This window comes from Hemitrygon akajei, unplaced genomic scaffold (genome assembly GCF_048418815.1).
Source record: "Hemitrygon akajei unplaced genomic scaffold, sHemAka1.3 Scf000102, whole genome shotgun sequence".
Classification (NCBI taxonomy): domain Eukaryota; kingdom Metazoa; phylum Chordata; class Chondrichthyes; order Myliobatiformes; family Dasyatidae; genus Hemitrygon; species Hemitrygon akajei.
In genome coordinates this window covers 1,975,393-1,987,488 of record NW_027331988.1, presented here as the reverse complement: position 1 = coordinate 1,987,488, position 12,096 = coordinate 1,975,393, and the positions used below count along the sequence as shown (strand labels likewise).

Below are 12,096 nucleotides of genomic sequence, written 5' to 3'. Positions count from 1 at the left end.
TAAGTCTAGCATTGTTCCTGAATTCTGTACTGAAACCAAGACTCCGGGTAAAGACTCCCTTGGCACCCATTCCACGCTCGCTACGACGGTAACGCCTCCCGACTCGGCCTCCGCGCCCGTGTTCAGCACCTGGGTTCGTTCCACCGCCATGTCCTTGCGACACTGCCATCCAAGTCTCGACACTGATTTCCGCCGGAGAATGGTTAGATGCTACTGTTCCTTTAAGAATCAGACTGTAATTGTCGCCTGCTACCTTCGCTCATGGAAAGTTCACCGACTGAGTACAGAGTGCTCAGTTGTTCTCCACCATCCATAGCTCTCATGCGCATGATCATAAGGCTCCCCATCGCCCCATCTCTCCTTCCGGTAGAGTAACAACACTCCCGCCCTCCCCACTCCCCCACCAGACAGTAATGCAGCCTGTCAGAATGCTCTCCGGATGTTGTTTCAGTCTATTCGTTAATCTCCTAATGAAGTACTGGATAGCCGCTGTTTTGCCTTCCTCATAACTGCATCGATATGTCGGGACCAGGTTAAGTCCTCAGAGATCTTAACACCCAGGAACCTGAAACTGCTTACTCTCTCCACTTCTGATCCCTCTATGAGGATTGGTATCTCTCTCCTTCCTGAAGTCCACTATAAGCTTCAGGCACACGCGAAAAAAAAAGAGATATTAATCGTAACCTCAATGGCCGGAAATGGTATGGAGATGCTGATATCACTCTCCCGCTCTCTCAACATGAACCTGCATTCTTTCTGGGCCGAATTATAAAATAATTCTCACATGTCCCGAGATCACCAAGCCTCTGTTAAAGAGACGACAGCTCCCTCGATTCTGCTGACGTCCTTCCGGCTGGAGAGTGATCACTCCACTGCGACCTCAGAGCTGATCGACTTGCCGCTCCGTTCCTGAAGACTGTTGTTACCAAAATAATGTTCCTTCAATAGGTCGTTTAATTGGCCGTTGATGTCTTGGTCTGGTTGCGATCCGACAGAACAGATTGGACAGTGATCATTAATGAAATATCAGTGTGACAGTGTCTCTGGTGTCAGTGCGGACTCGGTAGGACGATTGGCCGTGATTCGTTACTATACAGCTGGCATCATCTCACAAGTAACCCTGGCTCGTAACGCGTCCTGTTGTATATAAATGTATCGGCACATGATTCTCTCACTTGCTTCAATTAACTTGTAATCTGAGGTGAAGAGAACGGACGAGAGAGACAGGGTGGGAAAGCTGAAAGGCATTGTTAAATTCAGCACGTGAGCCCGAGCGCCACCCTGTGGAGACTACTGGAAACTAGAGTACAGAAGGTGTTTTATACAACACAGTTTAGTTAACTGTCACATGTCGCGCCTTAACCAACATCGGACAGGAAATTGTTAATGCATATCTCTGTATATGGCGCATAAACATAGAACCATCGAACATTACAGCACAGAATCAGGCCTTTTGGCCCTTCTCGGCTGTGCCGAACCATTTTTCTGCCTGGTCACACTGACCTGCACCTGGGCCTTATCCCTCCGTACACCTGGCATCCATGTACCTGTCCAAGGTTTAATTAAATGTTAAAAGTCAGCCCGTATTTACCACTTCATCTGGCAGCTCATTCCACACTCCCACCACTCTTTGTGTGAAGAACCCCCCCCCCCAACCAAAGTTCCCTTTAAACTGTTCCCCCTTCACCCTTAACCGATGTCCTCTGATTTTTTTCTCCCCTAGCCTCAGTGGAAAAAGCCGGCTTGCATTCACTCTATCTATACCCATCATAATTTTATATACCTCTATCAAGTCTCCCCTCATTCTTCTACACTCCATGGAATAAAGTCCTAAACTATTGAACCTTTCTCTCTAGCTTATGTAATACTTGTTACTGAAAACGGAAAGGAACAGTGGGGAATGTTTTGTACTTATTGCTGTACTTCAGCGCAGGGCAGGGAGGGGGTGCCTCGGGTCATTGCTCAAGAGCGCAAAGCATTGAGCGCTTTGCACGGTTTCTGTGGTGTAGTGGTTATCACATTCGCTTTACACGCGAAAGGTCCCCAGTTCAATCCTGGGCAGAAACATTGTTTGGGCTTCAGTGCTTCAAATGAACTTGAGACTCAACTTTTCAGTTTGTGTTCAAGTGTAATTGTCATGGGCATCCAGGTGTAAATATAATGAACATTCGCTTTTCTAGCAAAGGTCATTGTATTTCAAACCCGGCAAAGGTAAATTAAAGAAAGAAGAATTAATAGAAATTACATCTAATTTACAGGAGAACATAAACGGATTTCAGCCTAAGGAGGTTCGTGGATAACGTACACTGCGTAACGGGAGAATCAGCCTTCAACCCTTTTGTCATGTATTGTCGCATGAGGATGCATTGTGGTTTCAACGGAGCTCACATCTGAAATGTTCCCCTCCAGACAAACATCGGGAAGAATAACCGTGTGCTGCAAAATTTCAAACCTACTTTAAAATGTGAAATCGCTTTATTTTGCCTCCCCCCTCCCCTGTATTCCACGCTTTCCTGGTCTCACCATACAGACTCTCCGTTCAAATTCTCCACCACAGTATTCTAGGCTCCACCTTTTCAGTTTGCCTCACCCCATCTCTCTCTCTCTCTCTCTCTCTCTCTCTCTCTCTCTCTCTCTCTCTCTCTCTCTCTCTCTCTCTCTCTCTCTCTCTCTCTCTCTCTCTCTCTCTCTCACACACACACACACATTCAATCTCTCTGCTTCTCTTTGTTTTATCTGTCGCGAGCAGCACCACAGCCACCCCACGTCAACCGATCAAATATTTGTGCTTCGTACAGTTTAAGCCGCGGTGGAAACAGTCGGTAACATCAGCACCTAAAATTTTCAGGACTCGAATCTGCGATCTTCCGATGATATTGCAGCGCAGACAGAAGCCAAATATCTTACCATTGGTATCGCACATTCCATTCCTGTTAAAGGACCAGCAAGGAAGGACTGATCACAACGCTGACATCGTGGTTCTGCGGGAATGTGGAAAAGTATGCTTAAAACCTTCCTGTGTAATGACGGTAATGTAGAACAGGAAACCTGGGTACTGTTTAGTTTTGAGACGAGGTGGCGGTGGGTGATCGCATTGGGATCACGGTACTTTTCAATATATCGAATTTGTTGTGACTCCATGTAAAATTGGAAAAAAAAGTTGAATTTCCCCATGGGGATGAATAAAGTATCTATCTATCTATCTATCTATCTATCTATCTATCTATCTATCTATCTATCTATCTATCTATCTAAAACATGGGCGGAATATCCCGCGCCTGCATAAGGGTCAGTAACTGGCCATGGAGCTTCTTCCGCAATGTGAACATCAGGAATAAATACTTATCTCGGAATACGCTCCGCCCCAGACTCAACGTTTAGAATTACACCGAAATAACTCCCGATCTTTCGCAGGTTACAGTCTTAACTCTATCACCTTATTAAAACCTTACGGCCGGTCATTCTGATCAAACCGGCCACAATTACATTGTTTAGCATTTCGGCAACGTAATCACCAGTGATGCTTTACTCCAGGATCCCCACAGTGATGTGAAAGGTTTGAAATGTATGCCACTGAAAAGTGATCAGTGAAAATGTATCCTGGGATATCCCTAGAGTCCAGTTGGAAAAAAACACCTCGCCGTTGGACGTTAATGAACAGATGGATGGTATATTGACAGTGGTAATTTGTCCTGCTCAGCAGTCGCGAGTTTGCGTGTAAACTTCCATGGCAACGTTTGAGATTTTGTGCTTCTTCGGTCCGGATCTTGTGCCGCTTTTCCACCGCCTCATGTACAGTGACATGCAAATGTTCGGGCAGCCCTGGACAAAGATTCTGTTACTGTGAATAGTTCAGTGAGTAGAAGATGAACCGATCTCCAAAAGTCATACAGTTAAAGATGAAACATTCTTTTTCTGCACTTTAAGCAAGATGAGTGTATTATTTTCGTTTTGTACAATTTTAGAGTGAAAGAGAATAAAAGGAGCACCAAGCAAAAGCTCGGGCACCCCAAGAGATTTGAGGTCTCAGATAACCTTTACCAGTGTCTCAGACCTTTATGAGCTTGTGAGGGCTCTGGCGTGTTTACTGTCGTCGTTAGGAAAGGCCAGGGGATGCAAATTTCAAAGCTTCATAAATACCCTGACTCCTCAAACCTTGTCCCAACAATCAGCAACCATGGGCTCCTCCTGGCAGCTGCTTAGAAAATAAATAAATGATGCCCCAAAACAAGAGAGGGCTATAAGAAGATAGCAAATAGTTTTCAGGTAGCCGTTTCCTCAGTACGTAATGTAATTAATCAATGTCAGTTAACAGGAACGGTGGAGGTCAAGTTGAGGTCTGGAAGACCAAGAAAACTTTCCGAGAGAACTGCTCGTAGGATTGCTAGAAAGGCAAAACAAAACCCCCGTTTGACTGCAAGAGACCTTCAGGAAGATGTAGCTGCCTCTGGAGTGGTGGCGCACTGTTCTACTCTGCAGCGACACCTGCACAAATATAACCGTCATGGAAGAGTCATCAGAAGGAAACCTTTCCTGCGTCCTCACCACAAAATTCAGCATCAGAAGTTTGCAAAGGCACTTCTAAACAAGCCTGATGCATTTTGGAATCAAGTCCTACGGACTGATGAATTTAAAATAGAACATTTCTTAAGTGTTCTATATGCATAGAAAGGTAAAATATATACTATATACTAAGACAAACCTTTGACTAACTGACGCTAAATAAACCGATATACCTGTTCCGACTTCAAATCCGTTTTAAAAACGGCCTCAAGAACGGAACTCCCTCATAACCCAGGAACTGTCTGTACTTTTAAATCATCTCTAGATTACTTTTCATACCTAATACAATGTAAATAGTTGGTATACTACATTGCTTAGGGAGTAATGACAAGAAAAAATAGTATGTACATGCTCAAACAACGAGTGCTGGAGAGAGATCTTCTGGGTTTTCTCGATCCACGGTTGGTTGAATCCGCGCATGCGGAATCTGCGGATAAGGAGGTCCGACTGTACACTTTGTTGAAGGCGTAGACAAGATTCTAAATGGGAAATAAATTCAAATATCGAAGATGCAAAGACAATTGGGAGATCCTGTGCAGGATTGCCGACAGGGTAAACACAGGTTGAGTTGGTAGTAAGGACGACAAATGCAATGCCAACATTCATTTGGAGAGAACCAGAGTACAGGAGTGAGGCTGTAATGTTGAGTGTGTATAATGCATTGGTCAGACCGCGCCTCGAACAAGCTGAACAGTCTGTGTCCCTTATTTAAGAACTGATGCCCTGGCATTGGAAAGGGTCCAGAGGACGGTGACGAGAATGGTCCCGGAAAGAAAGCTTTAATGTATGAGGATCGTTTTATGACTCTGCCCCTGTCCTCGTTGGAGATTAGAAAAAGGAGTCAGGGTTTTCTTTGAAAACTATCAAATACTGAAAGGCCCAGGTAGACTGGACATGGAAAGGATGATTCCAATTGTGGGTGAGTTTAGAGTCAACAGAGCACAACCTCAGAATATTAGGACGCCCTTTAGGACAGGGATGAGGAGGAAGTTGAGTCACCAGAAGGCTATCGATATGTGGATTTCATTGCGGGGATATCTGTGGAGTCAACTCAGTTGGTAATATTTTAGAAACTTATAAATCCTACAGCATAATACAGGCCCTACAGCATAATACAGGCCCATCACACCACACACCTGAGCCGAACATGTGTATAATTTAGAAATTACCTGTGGCTATATATAGCCTTCTATTTTTCTAAGCTTCATGTACCTGTCCAGGAGGCTGTTAAAATACCCTTTTATATCCACCTCCACCATCGTCGCCGGCAACCCATTCCACGTACTCACCACTCTCTGCAAAAAAAAAAAAAACCCTGAACCTGACATCTCCTCTGTACCTACTCCCAAGCACCTGGAAACTGTGCCCTGTCGTGCTCGCCATTTCAGCCCTGGAAAAGAGCCTCTGACTATCCACATGATCAATGCCTCTCATCCTCTTATACACCTCTATCAGGTCACCTGTCATGCTCCATCGCTCCAAGGAGAAATTGCCGAGTTCACTCAACCTATTCTCATAAGGCATACACTCCCATTCAGGCAACATCCTTGTAAATCTCCTCTGCACACTTTCTATAGTTTCAGCATCCTTCGTGTAGTGAGGTGACCAGAACTGCGTACAGTACTCCAAGTGGGATCAGACCAGGGTCTTATAAAGCTGTAACATTACCTCTCGAATCCTATTCTTAAGCGGAGATAGACAAGTATTTGATTATGGGACGTGTCAGAGGTGACGGCGAGAAGGCAGGAGAATGGCATTGAGAGAAAATATATCAGCCATGATGGAACGGACGGAATGGCTGAATTCTGCATCTATATCGTCTGGTATTATGGCCAAATGATTAACAAACGTTAATAGAAAAACGTTGATTTTCATGATTCCCAGCCAAACACTCTATGTGACAAAAGGTGAAGGCTCGGAATTCTAATAAGTGATAACTTCAATATTTCATCCCCCAGATAAACCTGCCTCGACTAGGATTGGATTCGAACCCACGCGTGCAAAACACAACGGATTAGCAGTTCATCGCCTTAACTTTGCGGTCAGCTCTTCAACCATTTGTGTTTTATTGCTATGAGTTTCTTTCCGATCACTTGCAACCCCTGCTTATGATTCACACGTTTGTTTTCATATTCCAGTTCTAATTTCCTTGGCTGCCATGGTTACCAGAATTCCTGGGCATGGGTAAGGAAGGCCTCGAGCGATATGCCCCAAACACAGGAGAATGGAACTATCTTTTATAGGCACCTCGGACACTCTGATCGTGCTGAGTTAAAAGTATCGATTCCGCGCAGTTTAAACCCGAGAACTGTTCGCTGCTATCCCAATAATAAGCCCTGGATCACTAGTCACATCAAAGGCCTCTTAAATCAGAAGAAGATTTAAAGATGGTGATCGGTTGGAGCTTAAAAGAGTTCAGAAGGAACTCAGAGTACAGATCAGGGGGGCAAAGGAGCAGGATAGGAGGAAGCTAGAACAAAAGCTGCAGAACAAAAGCATGAAGGAGGTGTGGGATGGGATGAAGATCATCACCGGATGCGGTGCAAAGCGGGGGGCAAACATAAGTGGAGATGTGGAGAAAGCAAACCAGCTGAATAACTTCTTCAATAGGTTCGACAGCACAATCTCATCCTCACCGCAGAACTCCACACCAGGCTTGTCTTTCAACTCGTCCTTCCTCTTACTTCCCTCACAGGAAAATAGCCACTCACAGGAGACCTTGCCCACGCCCGGGATTACGGATGCACAGGTGGAAGGTCAACTGAGGAAGATCTGCACCAGCAAGGCGGCTGAACCGGATGGAGTATCCCCACGATTACTGAGGGCCTGTGCGACTGAGCTGGGAGAACCCCTACAGCGCATCTTCAACATGAGCCTGGAGCAGAGAAGAGTACCCAGACAGTGGAAAACATCCTGTATTGTCCCGGTACCGAAGAAACCACAACCAAAGGAGTTGAATGACTTCAGACCTGTTGCCTTGACGTCGCACGTGATGAAGACCATGGAGCGGCTGATAATACAGAATCTGAGGCCACAAACCAGGCACGCCCGGGATCCGCTTTAGTTTGCGTATAAGGAGAAGGTGGGAGTGGAGGATGCTATCACGTATTTGCTGCACAAATCCCTCTCTCACCTGGATGGGGTCAGTGGTGCTGTGAGGATTACATTCCTGGACTTCTCTAGTGCCTTTAACACCATCCAGCCCAAGATCTTAAGGCACAAACTAACGGAGGTGGGAATAGACTCTCACATGGTGGATTGGATAGTGGACTACTTGACAGATAGACCTCAGTATGTGCGGTTGGGAGACTGTAGGTCTGACACGGTGGTCAGCAGCACAGGAGCGCCGCAGGGGACCGTGCTCTCTCCGGTCCTGTTCACGCCGTACACATCAGACTTCCAATATAACTCAGAGTCCTGCCATGTGCAGAAGTTCGCTGATGACACGGCCATAGTGGGGTGTGTCAGGAATGGACAGGAGGAAGAGTATAGGAAACTGATACAGGACTTTGTGATATGGTGCAACTCAAACAACCTGCGTCTCAATATCACCAAGACCAAGGAGATGGTGGTGGACTTTAGGAGATCTAGGCCTCATATGGAGCCAGTGATCATTAATGGAGAATGTGTGGAGCAGGTTAAGACCTACAAGTATCTGGGAGTACAGTTAGACGAGAAGCTAGACTGGACTGCCAACACAGATGCCTTGTGCAGGAGGGCACAGAGTCGACTGTACTTCCTTAGAAGGTTGGCGTCATTCAATGTTTGTAGTGAGATGCTGAAGATGTTCTATAGGTCAGTTGTGGAGAGCGCCCTCTTCTTTGTGGTGGCGTGTTGGGGAGGCAGCATTAAGAAGAGGGACGCCTCACGTCTTAATAAGCTGGTAAGGAAGGCGGGCTCTGTCGTGGGCACAGAACTGGAGAGTATGACATCGGTAGCAGAGCGAAGGGCGCTGAGTAGGCTAAGGTCAATCATGGAAAACCCTGAACATCCTCTGCATAGCACCATCCAGAGACAGAGAAGCAGCTTCAGCGGCAGGTTACTATCGATGCAATGCTCCTCAGACAGGATGAAGAGGTCAATACTCCCCAATGCCATTCGGCTTTACAATTCAACCGCCAGCGGTAAGATATGTTAAAATGCCGGGGTTAGAACTGAGCTTAAGTTACCATTCAATGCATTTTAGTAAACTATTTAAGAACTTTTTAAAAGCTATTTATTAATGCTTTTTGAGAGGGTGATTTTAGATGCATATCATATTTATATTGGGTTAAGGATTGTATGTAATTAGTTTTGCTACAATAAGTGTATGGGACATTGGAAAAAATGTTGAATTTCCCCATGGGGATGAATAAAGTATCTATCTATCTATCTATCTATTTCACCCTGGATTACAAATATCTCTCCCATCATTTATTCCGTGTATTTCTGAACTTTCCTACTTTACCATCTCAAGACTCTGAGCTTTGTTCCCTTAGGCTCGATAATCTGGGAATCATATTTACACATATATACACATAACACTGGTAACTTTCCTTTATTTCGTTAAGTTACTATATTATAAGTAGATGCTAATAAAGGCAGTGGTTTTAACATCAAAACCGGACTCCAGTGTGAACTCTATTGCTGCTGGTTCGTTTCTAAAACGCTATAGTTCGTAACACAGTTTTATAAAACTATTTAGACCACATCTGGAGTGTTTCACACAGTTCTGGTCGCCCCCATTCTCGGAAGGATGTCGGGACTTTGGACAGGGCGCAGAAGAGGTTTACCGGGACACTGCCTGGATTAGAGGGCATGAGCTATAACGAGAGGCTGGACAAACTTGTGTTGTTTTCTCCAGAGCGGCGCAGGCTGGGGTGAGACTGGATGGACGTTTATAAGATTACGAGAGGAATAGATAGAGTGGACAGGCGATATATTTTTCCTGGGATTTGAAATGTCTAATACATTTAAGGTGAGAGGAGATGTGAGCGGCGTTTGCTTCTTTCCACAGACTAGTGGGTAAATGGACATCTGTCTGGGGGTGAGAGACCAAAGCGGCCATGTGATCCCGTTTCCTGTTCACGTTTTCCGCAGATCTGCAGCATCTGCGGGTCACTGCTCTACGTGTACGTGTAGCTTCATCTTTCCCCGTTCAGACAAGTCAGTGAGATCCGGATCGGTCACTTCCTCTCGTTGTCGGTGGACAATATGTTTTTTTTTTTCGGCAATATTTTCAGCATGTTTCATTCCACTGTTTTCACCTGCTGAAGTGCTGCCGATGTTTCTGGGTGTCTGATCCACTTATGTGAGAATTTAGCTTTTTATAATTATCTGAGCTTCTCATAAATGTGTACAATTCAGTTAAGCTTCACTCCACTACTTCCAAAGCAACAACCCAGTCAGTCAAACAGTCGGCACAATTAAAATAGTTTATTACATCTTTTTTTTCATTTTGTACTATTTATATGATTTAACAATGTGATATTTATATTCTTATATTAAATCACAATTGTTTAAATTTATGGTTAAAAAATAGGTTCCACTGCTGAACGAATTTCATGTCATATGCTTGTGCTATTAAACTTGATTCTGGTATTGATATGGGAGACCCACCACCGGTCACCTAATCCCAGTTACCGCAGATCGTAATGTGAGATTGAAGCCTTTTCTATTTTATTTGCATTCCTCAGAAATGACAACAGTTCAGTTTCCTTCTGTGGTTCCAGAGCCGAAGCTCAGTCTGTCTAATATTTCCACACAATTAAAATGGGGAATTTGTTTATTATCATCATGTACTGAGCTACAGTGAAAATCTTGCCTGACGTACTATCCACACAGATCGATACATTACAACAGTACATTGAGCTGATATACAACAAAATAATCACTGTAACAAAGCATTATGGCTGCAGAGAAAGTGCAGTGCAGATAGACATATGGTGCAGGGTCACGTCGAGTTACATTGTGAGGTCGAGTCCAATTTATCTTTCATTTGGCTTATAACTGCAAACAGGAAGCCGTCCTTCAGCCTGGTGTTACGCACTTTATGGCTTTTGTATCTCTCCGCCAATGTGGGAGCGGGTTTGCAGCAAGAACGTCCAGGTTGTGAGGATCTTTGTGTACATACCCTGCTTTTCCGAGGGAGGGGAAGTGTAGGAAGAGTCCACGAGGGGAGGCATGTTTCTCTGATGTTCTCTGTTCTCCATAGTTCTCTGCAGTTCCTTGCAGTCATGGGCAGAGCAGTAGACATACGAAGGCGTGAAGTATCGACAAGGAGCTCAGAGACCTCGGACTTCACCCTGTCTTGTGTAGCTGGATCCTGGACTTCCTGTCAGATCACCGGCAGGTGGTAAGAGTGGGATCCATCTCCTCTGTCTCTCTGACCCTCAGGACACATAACCCACAGGGTTGTCTCTTTGGCCCCCTCCTTTACTCTCTGTGCACCCATGACTTGTGTTGCCACCCACAGCTCCAATCTGCTAATGAAATTTGCTGACAACACTACATTGATTGGCCTAATCTCAAATAATAAATTTCAATCGATCAAATGCATCCTGACAAGGCTCGGCCCAGACAAACTTTTCACCCTTCTTCAGGAGATTGGTCAGAGGAAGAGCGATAGCAGCAAAGTTCTTACACAACTTACGGTAACATCCATCCATTCCCAGAAACCTTCTAAGAGCCTTCTTAGCAGTCAGAATAGAAACTTGAGAAATTGCCTGGACTTTTGCCCGAACAGGAGCCAACTTGCGTTGACCAACAACATAGCCAAGACAGGTCACAGTGGCATGGCCAAATTCACTCTTAGATAACTGTAAGGTTGTCCTGAGAAAGCCTGTCAAACAGCTTCTCTACTGCAGAGATATGCTCTTCCCAAGTGTCACTCCCTGTGACTAAGTCATCAATATAGGCATCTGTGTGTTCCAACCCTCGAATTACAGAATCATTCATTCTCTAAATTAATTACAAATATAAAAAACAAATTAATTAATTGCTTAAGTATTCACTCCTTTTAATATGACACACCAAATCAGCACTGGTGCAGCCAGTTGGTTTTCGAAGTCAAATAATTAGTTAAATTGAGATCAGCTGTGTGCAGTTGAGGTGGTTCAATTAATTTTAGTAAAAATGCACCTGTCATTAGAAGGTTCATCTGCTGGTAAGTCAGTATCCTGGCAAAAGCTACACCATGAAGACAATAGAACACTCTGAGCAACTCAGTGAAAAGGTTATTGAAGAGCACAAGTCAGGAGATGGATACAAGAAAATTTTCAAGTCACTGAATATCCCTTGGAGTACAGTTAAGTCAATCATCAAGAAATGAAAAGAATATGGCAGAGCAGCAAATCTGCTTGGAGCAGGCTGAGTGATTATGCAAGAAGGGGACTAGTGAGGGAGGCCACCAAGAGACCTATGACAACTCTGTAGAAGCTACAAGCTTTGGTGGTTGAGATGGGAGAGACTGAGCATATAACAACTGTTGCCCAGGTACTTCACCAGTTGCAGCTTTATGGGAAAATGGCAAAGAGAAAACCACTGTTAGGGGGA

General features: G+C 44.7%; 1 non-coding gene across 1 annotated transcript; it reads left to right on the top strand.

Annotated features, from left to right (window-relative positions):
• Positions 1-1,994: 1,994 nt before the first annotated feature.
• Positions 1,995-2,067, top strand: trnav-uac (transfer RNA valine (anticodon UAC)). The gene has a single exon. It is a non-coding gene; the product is annotated as a tRNA-Val (tRNA).
• The last annotated feature ends 10,029 nt before the right edge of the window (positions 2,068-12,096 follow it).